Source organism: Nomascus leucogenys, chromosome 13 (assembly GCF_006542625.1).
Source record: "Nomascus leucogenys isolate Asia chromosome 13, Asia_NLE_v1, whole genome shotgun sequence".
Classification (NCBI taxonomy): domain Eukaryota; kingdom Metazoa; phylum Chordata; class Mammalia; order Primates; family Hylobatidae; genus Nomascus; species Nomascus leucogenys.
Genome location: NC_044393.1, coordinates 34,785,257 through 34,800,857, shown reverse-complemented (window position 1 = coordinate 34,800,857; position 15,601 = coordinate 34,785,257). Strand labels below are relative to the sequence as shown.

At 50.1% G+C, this 15,601-nt stretch overlaps 1 protein-coding gene across 1 annotated transcript in view; it reads right to left on the bottom strand.

The window, feature by feature from the left end:
* Positions 1–215: 215 nt before the first annotated feature.
* The window catches only part of STK35 (serine/threonine kinase 35), a 46,916-nt gene continuing 31,530 nt past the window's right edge, over positions 216–15,601 (bottom strand). The window contains exon 4 of the mRNA XM_003273432.3: positions 216–4,985. The gene's annotated coding sequence lies outside the window, so the exon portion shown is untranslated. The remainder of the gene's footprint in view (positions 4,986–15,601) is intronic.

Sequence of the window (15,601 nt, the reverse complement as noted above, 5' to 3'; positions counted from 1 at the left end):
AATTTCAGATAGCTTCCTGTGCTTCCAAGTGCTGGTTTCTCAGGTGTAGAACGGGAAGGCCAGTCAAAGGCCATCAGGCAGCTGCTTCAAGCACGTGGACATGGAAACGGCCAAGGATCCTTCTCTCCCACCACCCACCGGCTGGGATGGGGGGGCTGCAGCATGGGCTGGCTTTGCCGCCCTCCCAAACAGGGGCAACAAACCACAAAACACTCTTTTTCAAATCACATATGGCTTCTTTGACCCCATCAAATAACTTTATTCACACAAACGTCCCTTAATTTACAAAGCCTCAGTCATTCATACACATTAGGGGATCCACAGTGTTCAAGGAACTTAAATATAATGTATCATACCAACCCAAGTAAACCAAGTACAAAAAATATTCATATAAAGTTGTTCACACGTAGGTCCTAGATTACCAGCTTCTGTGCAAAAAAAGGAAATGAAGAAAAATAGATTTATTAACTAGTATTGGAAACTAACTTTGTGCCTGGCTTAAAACCTCCCTCACGCTCGTCTGTCCCACACAAATGTTTAAGAAGTCAGTGAAATGTACTCCCCGGCTCTGATGAAAAGAAGCCCCTGGCACAAAAGATTCCAGTGCCCCTGAAGAGGCTCCCTTCCTCCTGTGGGCTCTCCTAGAAAACCACCGGGACGGCCTCCCTGCTGATACCGTCTATAACCTTAGGGGGCCCTCGGGCAGACAACGGCAGCAGACTCATCTCTTGGTGATGGCTGTAGATGCTAACACTGGCCAATTCAATGCCACACCTACTAGTTACCCTTTGAGGGCATTTCTCCAGACAGAAGCCCCTCGAAGCCTAGGGTAGGGCAGGATCAGAGATACACCTGTGTTGTCTCGAAGGCTGTGCCACAGCCCAGTATGACAGCTTGGCAGAGCCAATATCTCTGGACTTCTGCCTCCAAAACCCAGTGGCCTAAAGAGCTAAAAAATGTCAGCTTGGCTCTTCCAAGGTTGCCAGGGCCGAGACTCCCAGGAGCTACATCTGTCTGGGGGCTGCTAGACAGGCCTAGGAGGGAAAACCAGCCAAGGGGAGGGATAGTCTGAGACCCACCTAGAGTAAGTGCCACCAGCGCCCCCAGATGTGGGGGGAAGAGGGGCGTATGGGCAGGATGGAGAGTGGGAGCTGCACTTGGTGGGCAGGACTGGAAGGAGCCACATGGAACCAGGCAAGGGCAGAACGTTAGGGTCCCTCCTTAAGGGGTGGCAGCCTGACTCCTGCTTTTCTAAGTTTCCAAAAGATACCCCAAGGCTAAAACCCAGACATCCATCCTATTAAGATGTCTTCTAAGAAGGTAAACAGCTAACAGCATAAAAAGAAAATTCCCACAATGCCAGCTCTTTTCCTTCTCTTAGAAAAAGATTCAAGCAAAAATAATCATCTTATTGCTCCAAACACTGGTTTTCTAGGCTAAGAGACAACTGATATGTTAAGGAGCTGAGATCTTGGAGGAAGGGAATGTGGAGGTGGGGAATGTGCAGGGCGAGGAGGCCGTAAGGAAGGCGGGGAGTGGTCCTAGCACCACAGGGTTGGGAGCAGAGGGAGCGGAGGGCGTTTGCCCCTGCCCCGGGCATCTCTGCCCTCATTCGCTCTGGGGCCCCCCTGGCAGTGCCACTAAGGAGGCCAGGCCCTGTCCCGAGTCAAATCTCCACCCAGTGTTGGGTATTTCTCCTCTGGCTGTAAACAGGGTGTTTCTTAAGTAAACATTTAATATACTCCCTCAGAAAGGCAGCCACAGGGGCAAACTATGTCCAGGTGGGAGGAAAAAAATTCCCATTCTCCTGACCCAATGCCTCTGGGATGAGACAAGGCTAAGGCCTGCAACCTTAGTCCCCAGCGCCCAGAGAGGGTTCAGACAGGGCCAGTCTCGAATGAACAGACTGAGGCATCCTCCTGGCTAGAGGTAAGAGGCAGAGAGTGTGCACCTGTCCAAAGCACAGTTTTTCTGTCCTGGGCTATAGCTGCGAGTGAGTGCCCTGGTGGTGGTGGGGAGATGTGGACCTGGCTACAGCCCTCAGGAAGAGGGTGTGGGGGGTGAGAGAGTGATCCCTCCCCTGTGGCTCTCTGGGAATGAGAAAGACAGTGAAAGAGCAAGTGACAGAGGACACAGATAGGGAGAAAGAAGCCATGCACTTCCAGCTGAGCCAGGAGGCCTGGCCAGGGGAGGACAGTGGAATAAGGCACTACGATCTGTCCTGCTGATTCTTCTGATGGGAAAACCAAGTTCAGATCCCTAACAGCCGAGGTCAAGAGTCCCCCTCCAAAGGGCTATCCTTGCCACAGAGCCGAGGAGAACGAATGACTGCCGTTTTAAGGTTTCAATACTACTAGAACTTGGGCAGGTCCTACAAACTTGGTGGTGTTGAGATGATGCACCAGAGAGCTGCTGGCAGCCTGAGACCCAGTGAAGACGCAGGAGTGGGGACGTGACAGTGAGTGGAAGCCAATCCACAAGGGGACAGTGGAGAGTGGCACTGAGACTACAGGTGCTACCCGGGGCTGAGCCACGGCCAGTTCTCTCAACATGGCGGAGCCCGCTGAGTGCCTGAGATGGGCAAGTGTTTGAGAAAGCAGGGGAGGGATAAGAAGCAGGGGCAGGCACTTGGGGCTAAAACGGTGGCCTGCATTTATGCTACGGGAAGAGGTCGTGCCACTAAGCAAGAACTGGAAGATGAGGGGGCATGGAGGCTGGCGACCCCTACCGGGCTGCCCACCTGTCACCTACAGGGGTGCTGTTTCTTGCTGCTCTGATAGCAAGAAAAATAACAAAGGGGGAGCACGATGGCTCCAAGAACTTTTTAGTTAGAGCTACGGGACCTGGGGAGGGAAGAAGAAGAAAATAAGGGGCTCATTAGGCTGGAGCCTCACTAGGGATGTTACAGTGTGGGCTGCAGCCAGGGAGAGGGGGGTGCTGGGTTTGGGGACTGTTTTTTCCCATTTGCTCATGTACAGACAGACAGCTGCCCCCAAGAGAAGGCAGGGTGGCAGGCGGAAAAGGAACCGTGTACTGCAATTAGGGGATGCTGCTATTCCCACCCTCTCGGATACAACTCAGTGCACTCAGGAGGCTGCCTGAGAAGTCAGAGACAGGAGAGACAGGCAGTCACAATGGGTTTTGGCCTAGGAAGGGAAGGGCCTGGTTATCACCTGTGGGATCCTGCTAACAGCAGCCAACCTTCCACTCACAAGGAAGAAAGTCTGGTGTTGAGGGGGGTGAGAGAAGGCTGAAAGAATGTGAGCAAACATATTGCTGAGCCTGGCCTGATGCACTGTTCTCTCCCAAATTCTCAGGGCCAAAGGATTGCTGCTTAGTGGGTAAAAGCCCCTGCCTTGGTCACATAGAAACGGAAATGCCCTCCAACCGTCTCCCCTATCAATCCTATGCTGGTTTAGGTGAAACAATAAACAAAAATGAACACAAAAGGATTCCCTTCCCCCTCCCCAGTGGCCCTATACTATTTGGCCATAATGGGGTGAAAAGCCTTCAGAGTGTCCAAGCGTGTCCAGACAGAGGGACAACACAAGAGCATTGCCCCTTCTTGCAGGGGGAGAACAGATGGGCTCAGAGCAGCAGCCCAGGGGGAGGGAAGCTTCCCCTAGGGAGGTGCGAGAGTGTCGCTGGAGAGTGCGAGGATGGCTGTAGCAGACAGGCATGGGTGGCGAGGCTGAAGTGTCATGGCTGGGGAAGCCTGAAGGTGGCGAGCCCGCAAATGGGCCCCTAACGCTGCAGGGGGTCTACCCAGTTCCACAACACCTCCCTGCTCTGGGCAGGTCCGCTGTTTTCCCATTGGATACGTCTATACTGAGGGCAGGCACCTAACAGTAAGTCTCCAGGGGTGAGGGAAATGGCGCTTGACAGTGTGTGTCACTGCATATGACACCACGGACCCCGGCACACAGGGCACGCCCTTCACTGTGAGAACACGACAACGGCAGCCAGTTCAGGACACGCTGTTATCATGGCAAAGTCACAACCAGATCTCAGGGCCTCAGGCCGTCTCTGTGACACCTGGACACTATGGGACACATCTGGGAAGATGACAATCCAGGAGGCAGTTAGGTGAGAAGTGCTGACCTCACAGCAGTGACAGATGCCTGCTGAAGACCCAGCTGTGTTCCACACAAGAGTTTGGCACAACAGTTTTTCCCGACAGAAAGGCAGGGATGGCTGCTCCACCGCCAGCAAGTGCGAGATGGTCGCCCTCCACCCTTACCTCCTAGTTCCCTGCAACACAGGGCGGAAGAGGAATGGATTCGCACCACTGTAAGTCCTGGTGTGGCCTGGGGCTCCCAATAGCTTAAACAGAACAAAGCCTGGAGTTGAGACCTTCTTAGTTCTCCTGGCCAAACCCTGGCCTTCCTCTTCCAGGCGGTTCTTCGCTTCTGATCATCTCTGAGGCCCAAGGGCTAGCCAGGGCCAGCCCACCAAGGAGACCAGGAGTTCCTGCATCTGGTAGGGAGGCGTGGCCCAGAGGCCTCCTTGTGTCCTCATGCCCCATTCCAGAAGAAACCCCCAGATTCCCTATGGGGAGGCAGGCCTTCTCTAGGGAAGTGAGGTGTCGTTAAGTAGAACTGAGAGAAGTATAAAGAAGGAAGACAGAGGGAAAGTGAAGGACAAAACCAAAAATAGCTCCCTAACCCCTTATAAAAATTAAAAGTGAAATTTATACATATGCCTTGCCCATATTGAATTTCTTTTAAGAAATTGGTGCCTGTCCACAGCATTGCGTCCTGCTCTTCTGAAGTCTCAACGGTTTAAATTAAAAAAAAAAGGGAAGACGAAAAAAAAGAAAAGGAAAAAAATAAAGCAAAACTAAAAAGAAGCGGGGAAACCCAAACAAAAGCTTCACATTGCCGGATCCAGCTGTCGGGAGATCGCCAACCGGCCAGGCCACCACCTGTACCCTCTGCCGTCCTCTGGAGGAGACGTGGTGAGACTGTGGGTTCCGAGGAATCGACCTGGAAGACAGAAGGCAGATAAGGGGGGACATTGGTCAGCAGGCCTGGGCACCAGCCCTCAACCCAGAGGAACACTGAAGCTGTGTGTGCTGGGGGCTGTGGGGCAGAGCTCTAAATAGATGGGGTAATAGATGGGGTAAGTCTAGCTTCACAACCTCCCTGGTCTAGACACACATGCTTATTTTTCAGATAGGCAAACTGAGGCTCAGGTTAAGTAACTTACCCAAGGTCACACTGACTAAGGGGCAGACGCTAGCTGGGAACCCAAGCTTGCTGGCTCTAGCTGTCAAACCAATCGTGAATCCTGGCTTCCCCATACTATTAGGAGCAAGACACCGCAGGGCCCACCCTGGAGAGTCTGTCCCCACAGACCTTGCCAGCATTGCTTCCACCCATGCTTTCTTCCCCACTCTCTGTGACTAAGTGTGCTGTTTGTTATAAACGCCACAGCAACCCTCTCTAGGTTCAGTAATCCTGTTTTACAGAAGAGAATAGTGAAGCTCAGGCCTCTGAGAATCTGAACCAGGCTACCCGCTAAGGTCTTAACAAGGGCCAGAATCCCACACCCAGGGGCAGGGGTGGACTGGGCCTGCACTGTCTGCTGCAGTGCACTGTGGGGGTTAAGAACGAGGGCTCTGGAGCCAGAACGGGTGACTGAGTAAACAAGAGCTGCCACTCGACTGTGGGGGAATTTAAGTCCTCTGTTCCCTGGTCTCATCACCTGTACCTGCATCACAGGCTATTATGAAGATTAAATGAACGTAAAACCAAGAAGAGTGCCTGATTCTATCAGTATTGGCTATTATTTGGAAACTGCCTTAGTGCCAGGCCTCAGGAATAAGACAAGAAGCCTGCCCTTCAGTGGCTTATTCTACTGCAGGCCTAGAATACAAGGGCCCACAGAGATTAGTCTTGGGCAGCCCCCGCTCTGAGCTATCGGATCAGTGCTAAGCATAGTGCTGTCCTGGGCAGGGCAGGCCATCTAGGGCAACAGTGCTCCAGCCTCGTTGCACATGGAATCATCTAGGAGGTTTTTTGAGACAGGGTCTTGCTCTGTCACCCAGGCTGGACTACAGTGCCTTGATCACAGCTCACTGCAGCCTTGAACTCCTGTGATCAAGTGATCCTCCCATCTCAGCCTCCCTAGTAGCTGTGACTACAGGGCACATGCCACCATGCCAGGCTAATTTTTATATTTTTAATAGAGACGAGGTTTTGTCATGTTGTCCAGGCTGGTCTTGAACTCCTGGGCTCAAGTGATCCACCTACCTTGGCCCACCTAGGAGTTTTTAAAGTGCCTGAATGACCAAGGCAGACAAGTCTTTCACTGTGCGTGCAATCCCCCAGTGGCTTCCTTTGTCAGGCAGAGCCAGCACCGTGGCTGCCATGACTTGCCACCTGCGCAGGCTGACACCATCAGCTCGTTGTCCTCAGCTCCTGGGAAGGGACCTGGCTAGTCCTCCCAAGAAGCAGCAAGATAGGACAATATTGGATAATTTACTGCCTGCTGGCCTCAGTTTCTCCCTCTGAACACTGGGGACTCTTGGTTGAGGTCTGAGTGGAATGACTCAGGTTCCTGGCCCACAGCAGGGACGAACATACTCAATGAGTCCACCCCTTCCTAGCCATCTGTCCCCAACCAGAGACTATAAACCTGTTAAATCTGAACAGGCCATGGTTCTCAGCCACGCAACCATTAAAAGTGTTTCTGGCTGGTGAGGGTGCCCTGCACACTGCTGGAGGAGGGGATCAAGCTTCTGGAAGGTAGTCTGGCACTGTTTTTAGGGCTTCAAAGGTGTTTAGATTGGTGGCTCCCTGAAATTTCACTCCTGAAAGCCAAGCTTAACAGATAAACCTAAATATGAAAAGAACTTTATGGATAAAGAAGTGCACTGAAATATTTAAATTACAAGACAGTAACTCACAAGTCCAAAAATAAGGATAAAGTAAGCAAATGATCCTTCAACGCATTGATATACTACAGAGGAAATGAGATCATTGCATGACATTTGAAGATTATGACAAAAGCACTTCCCTGGGGTAGGTGGAAAAGAGTAGGTTACAAAGTTGTGTAGCGCACAGCACGACCATAACTATGTAAAAACACAAACCCCTCAGTGTAGGAAAATCTGACAAGAAATACACCAACATGTTGTGCTTGTTGTGACTGATTTTCCTCTTCCCTCACTTATGATTTTTAATGCTGAACACACACCAATGTCACATTTTACTTTTTAATAGGAAAAATAGGGTACTTTAACGAACAAGAAAAGCTGGCAGCTCCAATAGAAAGGTCCAGATGTGGGGTCTTGTCTGGACTCTTCCATGCCCAGCGGACAAAGGAGAGCTTCCACACTGCCAAATGGGAGGTTAGACTATGTGACTCCCTGCTCTACTGCCCAGGGAGCGGGTGACCAAGAAAGTGGGTGTGGCTGATCTGGAAAGGAAATACAGGATTTCTCGGGCCCAGTCTTTCACTCTGCTGCTTCTGTTCCTTGGTCTGTTAATTCCCCTCAAAAAAATCCACTTGTGGGTCTTGTATCCCAGTTTTTGACTTGGAAAAAGAAAATCATCATAAACATATTCCCTGATGATTCAGCAGCCATCTCAAACTCTAGCTCTATTGAGCATGCCTATTGCTTTCTCTCCGTGCCTTCCGTAGACACAGATCAACCTGAAGATGGGGGAAGAGGGTATTTAGGGTAGGCCCTCACCATCTGAGACATTAAGACCTTGTGAAATACGACGAGAAATTATACAGCCACATGTGATGTGCTAAAATAATCTTTGGGACCAGTTATGATTTTCCAGCATTCCTTTCCTCCCTCCCTGCTGACAATCTCCTGAAAAGGATGCCCATCAGCAGGAAGGTAGCATGTGGCAGCTGAAAAGCAGTGTTGGCAAGGAGGCAGGTTCAGAAACTAGAGGTTCTTTTTTACATAATAAACTAGCAGAACACAGTATGACTACAGAAGGTCAGACCAACAGCACAGCACTCTGCAAGAACTCCTGAGACACCAGCTTGTAATGACCGCTGTAATCACTGGGTCCCATGCCAGGAAGTGAAGCTGACATTTCCCAAAGGCTCCTCCCTGCTCCCTCTAGCTCTGGCACTGGCTCTGGCCCTCCTGTTGGAAGCCTCAGAACAGCCTACAGGTCTGAGTCTGGTTCTCTCTTGTGGGTACATAGAAGGAAAATATGAGGGCTCTCTATTGGGGAGAGCATCTTGGCTTGGGGTTCTTTTCCAGTCTGCCATCACAGAAAGAAAGAGCACTTTTCCCAGGGAGCTAACAGCACAGTAAGCTCACAAAAGGTAGTGGAGGTGCCTTCTGTAGCTATGAACAGGAATGGCTCAGACCACATGGTTCTGAGTTTAAGCAGCAGACCCTCCCAGGTACTTGTGGGCACAATAAAGGGTGTAGGTCTCAGCCCCAGTGGGCCCTTGGGGAGGCCTTAGGCTTGTGGTGCTTCATCCTAGCAGATGCCACATCTCAGCTTCCTGACCGCTCAGGCTGTGCCTGACTGCCTGGCTACCAGCTTCTACCAGGGCTCTTCTCATCCCTCTTTGTTGAACCCCTACCTCTGACCAGAGCCCGCTCCTTGAGGGCAAAAATCACACCTGCTAAGCATAATGAAAAGTGGTGATGTGATAAACCTGCAACTGACATCTGTAGTGCCCTTCCATGATTACTGTGAGGAGGGATTTGGCCAGTTTTCACAAGAAAACAGGCCCAGAGAAATGGAGCAACTTGCCCCACACCAGAGTTGCTGAGCAGTAGAACCAGCACTTAATCCAAAGTTTTCCAGCTTCACTACCCAAAGTCTCTGCACTATGACAGTCTTCAGTCAGTGCTTCTAAAGCCGGCTCAGTAATGCTTCCAGTAGCTTGCACCTGAGATGATCTTGGGGGTGGAAGGTGTCAGTGATCTGGGAAAATGTGCTATGAATCCTTACCTTTCTCATTTCAGCTCTTGGACCAAGCTCTCTCAGTGCATCCCACCTTCTTATTTCTCTGTAACTGGCATAACAGCAATCACTTATTGAGCAGTCTGTATGTGCAAGTTCTAACTGTGTTATAGGGAACAACCTCGTAAAGCAACACTGCTTTCCAATCACTGTTAAAGGATCGAGTGTTTTACATCCATCGCCTCATTTCACCCCAGCAACCCTAAGAGGTAGGGGTTATTGTGCCCCTAGTCCTAGAGATGAGAAAACTGAAGCTCAGAGAGAACAGCCTCATAGCCAGTAAGTGGTAGAGAAAAGGGTTTAACTCAGGGCAGTCTCACTCCAAATCCCCTGCTTTTGACATGTAACGATGCAAAATCCCTTCCTAGAGCAGACAAGAAGAGTCTTAAGTGGAATTTAAAACCCATCTAATCCCTTCATTTATAAATAGACTCACTCAGAAAAAAGGCTCATGGAAGGCTTACGTGCCTGTGCACAGGTCTAGTGCTCGGGGGACAAAGGGGGACATGGTGCCAACCAGGCAGTGAACAGTCTTCCAGCAAGCTCCTCTGCCAGTCAGGCAGGTGTCTGGTCTGTTTAAGGAGACTGAGAAACTGAACTACTTTCATAAAGGCCATTAGCAGCTTGGAGAACAGAAGCCTGGGAGATCTGAGGGGAACATGCACAGGAGGATGGGGCTGGAGACAAGGATGGCACGTGTTCACCTCCTTCCCCTACTCCTCAGCCTGCAGGCACAGAATACCTTGGTGATTATCCCTTACTCTAAAAGGATGGCCTTCCTACTTTATTAGTGTCAAAATGTCATTACCTTTTGCTTTCTTTTCTAAGACACAGGGTCTCACTCTGTCACCCAAGCTGGAGTACAGTGGCACAACCATAGCTCACTGCAGCATTAAATTCCTGGGCTCAAGCAACCCTCCTGCCTCAGCCTCCTGAGCAGCTAGGATTATAGGCACATGCCACTACACCTGGCTAGATTTAATTTTTATTTTTGCAGAGACGGGGTCTCATTATGTGGCCCAGGCTGGTCTCAAACTCCTGGCTTCGTTCATGCAATCCTCCTGCCTTGGTCTCCCAAAGTGCTGGGATTATTATAGGCATGAGCTACCATGCCTGGCCTAAAACGTCATTTCTTTGATGAAATGATGATGAAAGCAAGTAGGAATGGTTTTAAAAATTGCTTCCCTCCTGGACCTGCCTCCCCAGTTTTTAAAATTGCACTGTCTTAGGAAATGTGGAAGTCTGGTAACCACGAGGTTTATCGTCACTCCAGTGCTCTCTCAGGGAAGAGCACAGGCTCTATGGCAGACAGTCCTGGTTCAAATACAAGCTCTGTCATTTACTAGCTATTTCCATGATCTGAGTCTCCTTCTCCTAAACTAGAAAATGGGCATGGAACTCTTTCCTCTTCAGGGGCCTGCTGTGAAGAGTCAAGAATTCTTCAAGTAAATTGCCTGTCATGGCACCTGACACAGGGTGGGGCATTCAGTAAGATCGATCTTGCTGTTATTCATGTTAATGGTCATTTTGGTTCTTACGGTATCATAGACTGGGACTCCAAACCCAAAGCCCAGTTTTCTCTTTCTATCCTGCCTCTCAGATCTAGTTAACAGAAAAGAAAGTCATCCCATTGGCATAGTCATAGAATAAGGCACAGTATAAACTCAAAGTGGGTATTATTGGGTGGCTAGCCAAGAATTCACTCCTACCTAAATTCACCCGCAATCCTGTGTAGTGATATTATCACTGTAGCTAATGATACCTATGACATGCTAGCTGCCGTGCAAACTTAATATGCAATACCTCATTTGTCCAAAGGACCATGTAAGAATTATCCTCATTTTACAGATGAGCAAACTGAGGCTCAGGTTATTAATTTTCAGCACATCGTGCTGTGGAGCAAGCAGGCCTCACAAGGGCACAGAGGGAAAGTCATCTGTCGGGGTCACAGACGGCAGTCCTCTCCTTCCTCTAAGTGGGGTTAGTCATTCTTCACTTGTTTAATACACCAAAGCATCTGGCTTTTCACATTCAGACATCAACATGCCAGCCCTGGGGGTTCGGTGGCCCCAGCACGAATGTCTCCTCCAATCACTCGGCGGCACCGAGGCCACGGAGTCACGCTTCCTGGTGCATCATTCCTCTAAGGCTGCGCTCCCAACTGTGGTGCTTAAAAGTAGGGCAAAAACAGGGATGACTGTGCTGTGAACGTGCCTGTTGTCAGGGTCGAAGGAATGGGAGTACTGACAAATGGGATAACACTGTTTTCACTCTTCGGGTATACAGAAGGGGCAAGATGTTAGGAAAAGGAGGAGCAAGAGGGCAGAGATTATACAACACATACAACAAGAGCTTCGAAGTGCTCCATGACAACCCAGAAGACCACAGGTCCACCACGCCTTACGACATCTGAGCCCTGACCAGGAGACCAAACCAAGGCAGCTCACCCACAGGCAGATATCTAGGGGCAGGCCCCAAATGCAGAGGAGGGTGGCTCGGAGGTGGTGTTCTCTCAAGGCATGGGCTTTGGAGTAGGAAGATCCAAAATTTACATCCCAGCTGACCTTCACCAAGTCAGGGTCTCCCAAGCCTCAGTTTGCTCAGCCTAAAATGAGGAAATGCCTACTTTGCTGGGTACAAAGACCAGTGATAGTATACATAGCAGGCAGAGTGAGGTGCACAGGAGGTACCTTAATAAGCTACGACAGTGGCTGCAAATCACATCCAAAAAAACACAAAACCAAACCCACAAAACCTCACTGCAGTCACTTGCCGGGGCAAAAATTCCAGACAAGATGCCGTGGCCTCAAGTTGATCTTCTCTTGAGGTGACAGCCTCCCTCCTGCTTTGGGTCTTCAGCTCCTGCTGGTCTGGCTACCCCAACTCTCACCCCCTATCTGTCACTCAGATCACACTCACCCTTCGGGTTCCCATCCACACACCTTCCCCAGGAAACACTCCCAGAGGGCCCAGTCTCTATGGGAACTCTTCTGTCCCCCAGCCCAGTGAAAAGGCATGGATGACCTCAGATCCCACTAGCCTTGTTGTGTGCTCCAACCTTACCATCTTAGACCCTAAGCTTCCTGCAGGACAGAGTCTGCTGCTTCTCTTAAGCCTCTCAGGTGACCAAGCAGCAGTATTGGGTTTTTAGGAAGAGCTCAAATACCAGGTGATTGCTAGAAACTGGGAATTAGTACACAGCAATAAAACTTCGCAGAATCATTCATTCCACATGATAGGGTTTTAACATAAACACATGATTATAAAAAAAATCTCTGCCTTTGGTTGAGTTCCTGCGTCACTGCCAAGTGCTCTGCACACATTCCCACAGAAAATCCCGGCAAGCCAGGTGTGGACAGTGATGCTGAGAGCTGGGCCACTTCTCCAAACTCCAGCAGCTGGTAAGGGACAGAGCTAGGACTGTGTCCAAGTCGGAAGCCCATGCTATTTTTCTACCATGCTACAGGGTGCTGCTCCCCTCTCTCACACCTTCAGAGCTGGGTAAGAGAAATGAGGCATGCAGGGATTGCAGATTTTCCTGACATTATATAGCCTATCAGTTACACAAACAGGGGGCTCCTGTCTCGATTTCAGCTCTCTCCACTACTATTCCCCTTACTTCTCAACAGGAGGCCTTCTTTCAAGGGGAAGACGACGGCCAACTTCGGCAAATACATCTGTTTTACGTGGAGGGGTTCCTTGAAATCCAAGTGTGGCTATTTGGCGAAGGCCCGGCCTCAGAATGTGTCCCCTGAGTCTAAGTTAGGTATGGTAAGAGGTTAATGAGAAGAGTAGACTTATGACTGGAACACTGTGGTTTAGTCTGAAGGTATGGACTTCTCAAGATGTCTTTTTATTTTCTGAGATAGAGCTTTGCTCTGTCAGGCTGGAGTGCAAAGGCATGATCCTGGCTCACTGTAGCCTTGACTTCCCTGGCTTAAGTGATCCTTCCACCTCAGTTTTCTGAGTAGGGACCACAGGTGCATGCCACCGTGCCCAGCTAATTAGTCTTATTAGTCTTGCTGTCACCCAAGCTGGAGTGCAGTGGTGCAATCTCAGCTCACTGCAACTTCCGCCTCCTAGGTTCAAGTGATTCTCCTGAGTAGCTGGGACTACAGGTGTGCACCACCACGCCCGGCTAATCTTTGTATTTTTAGTAGAGACAGGGTTTTGCCATGTTGGCCAAGCTGGTCTTGAACTCCTGGGGTCAAGTGATCCTCTTGCCTTGGCCTCCCAAAGTGCTGGGATTACAGGTGTGAGCCACACCACCCTGCCCAAGGTCTTAAAATGCACAAAGTCTTTCTAGACCCAACCATTTGTAAAATGGCAAATACATCCTACAAGTCTCTTTAGCTAACAAGTGGTCCAGGAGGTGGAGTCCTGGCTGAAGTGCTGCCAGGTATGGTGGGGCTGGTGGAGGACTCCTATATGCCACATTCGTAACACATGGATTGTTGAAAGAGGTGGCTGGGGCAGCCCTACAAGGAACTGAGCACCAGCCCGTGCTCAGCAGGGGTCCACCCTTTACCTAGCCACCCCCTGCCGCCATCTTCCACATTCTGTTCACCCACTTAAGTGTATCCAGAGGAAGCCAGTCCCACGGATTCTCTGAAAGGCAGACTGTCGCCCAGGCTGTAACAGCACAGATGCAATCATAGGAATGTGCTCCCAGGAGGCAACCTACTGAGAGGCACTGAAGTGAAACACGGGAAGATGAAGGATCTTGCCTGGTGCTAAGAGTAAAGGTGGCAAACCTGGTTCCAGGCCCCTCTAGCTCTCTCCCTACTCCCCTCTGGAGACTTCATTTCTTCACCTGCCAAATGAAGGACTTGGGGCCAGCACAAGGGTTCTTAACCTGGATTCCTTCTAACCCCAAGGATGCACAGGCTCTGCAAAGCCCCTGAGGGCTGGGAAGTTTAATGTACATCCCAGGCATTTTTTTTTCTTTTTTTTCTGACACAGAGCCTCACTCTGTTGTCCAGGCTGGAGTGCAATGACACAATCTCAGCTCACTGCAACCTCCACCTCCTGGGTTCAAGCGATTCTCCTGCCTCAGCCTCCCGAGTAGCTGGGATTACAGGCGAGTGCCATGATGCCCGGCTAATTTTTGTATTTTTAGTAGAGATGGGGTTTCACCATGTTGGCGAGGCTGGTCTTGAACTCCTCACCTCAGGTGATTCACCAGCCTCGGCCTCCCAAAGTGCTGTGATTACAGGCCTGAGCCACCACACCTGGCCCCAGGCATTTTTTTAATGGTAGAATAACACACCATTCAGATTCTGAGAAAGGAACATGGCACAAAGAATAACGAGAAGAGGCCCTTTGTAGGCCCCTTATTTATTAAGGCAAAAACTAACTGGACAGAGGCACATGAGTGCTCTAAACAGGGCACCCCCAGCACAGGTGAGACGTACAACTTGTGTGGCTGGGGCTGAGGGAAATCACGCCAAAGAGTGTTTGGAGGGAGGCAGACTTCAGCTCAATGCACCAGAGCCCTTTCTAACAGGGCAACAGTGAGGCCCTCCTCCTCCTTGAAAGTTTCTAACAGAACCTGAGACCCGCCCCACCTTTTTTTTTTTTTTTGGGGACGGAGTCTTGCTCTGTTGCCCAGGCTGGAGTGCAGTGGTACCATCTCAGCTCACTACAACCTCCGCCTCCCAGGTTCAAGCAATTCTCCTGCTTCAGCCTCCCTAATAGCTAGGATTACAGGCGTGCACCACCATGCCCAGCCTGAGACTCCCCTTTAAAGTGGATGAATGTTATCAGGAGGAGACAGGCTCCATGCTGCGTCCCTGAAGCTCAATCCATGCCCCACTTATACAAGGAAGACACAAACTATTGCAGCAACAAGTGGCAGGCCCATGTAAGGCCCAGTAAGTCAGCAGGGTATGACTTACTGAGGGAAAGGGTCTGAGAAAAGCTTAAAGCCGAGACAGCATGCTGCTGCAAAGAGATGTCAGCTGTATCTCAAGTGTGCCAGAAAGTCAGGGCAGTGGAGCAAGCAGTTACTGTGAAAGCTCCTAGACATGAAGACTTGCTTAATATTGTTTTAAACAATTTGATTCCTTGGAGTATACTGCCAAAAGTGCTAGTATTAAAAAGTTTGCCAAATGCACACAGAGAAACAGTAGGCAAGACTGCAGATTCTGAGATTTAGAGGTCTCTGTGGTGACCAGCAGGCAGGGCTGCACACTGAGTCATCTCGTCTGTGTCTGAGAACCCAGACTCACTTAAACCTCGTCTTTCTGGCCTTGGGAGGTCAAGAGGCAATAGGGCACTGGGATGGTAGTTCCTCTAAGCACTTTAGTTAGTACACAGGCACTGGGTGAAACCCAACACCAACTAAGGGGAACTATTTGTCTCTAGAAACAACCCGTGTAATTGGCAGTTAGCTGTGTGGATACCCTAATTCCCTTCCTCAACTTATTAAGTGTGGGGCTGAAAATAAAAGCTGCCAACTGCCTCAATTGGTCCCCAGAGACAGATTCAGCTGTGGCTGCTGTGATTAGCAAAGAAAGAGCCCAAGGGAAAGGCTGAGGTCCTCAGGGCCCTTGCCAGGAGGAAGATGCTGAGGTGCCATTACTAGCTAAAGGGGAACGGTCACTCTTCCATATGGGGACAGAATAATTTGTGGTTATAAAAAGAAAGAT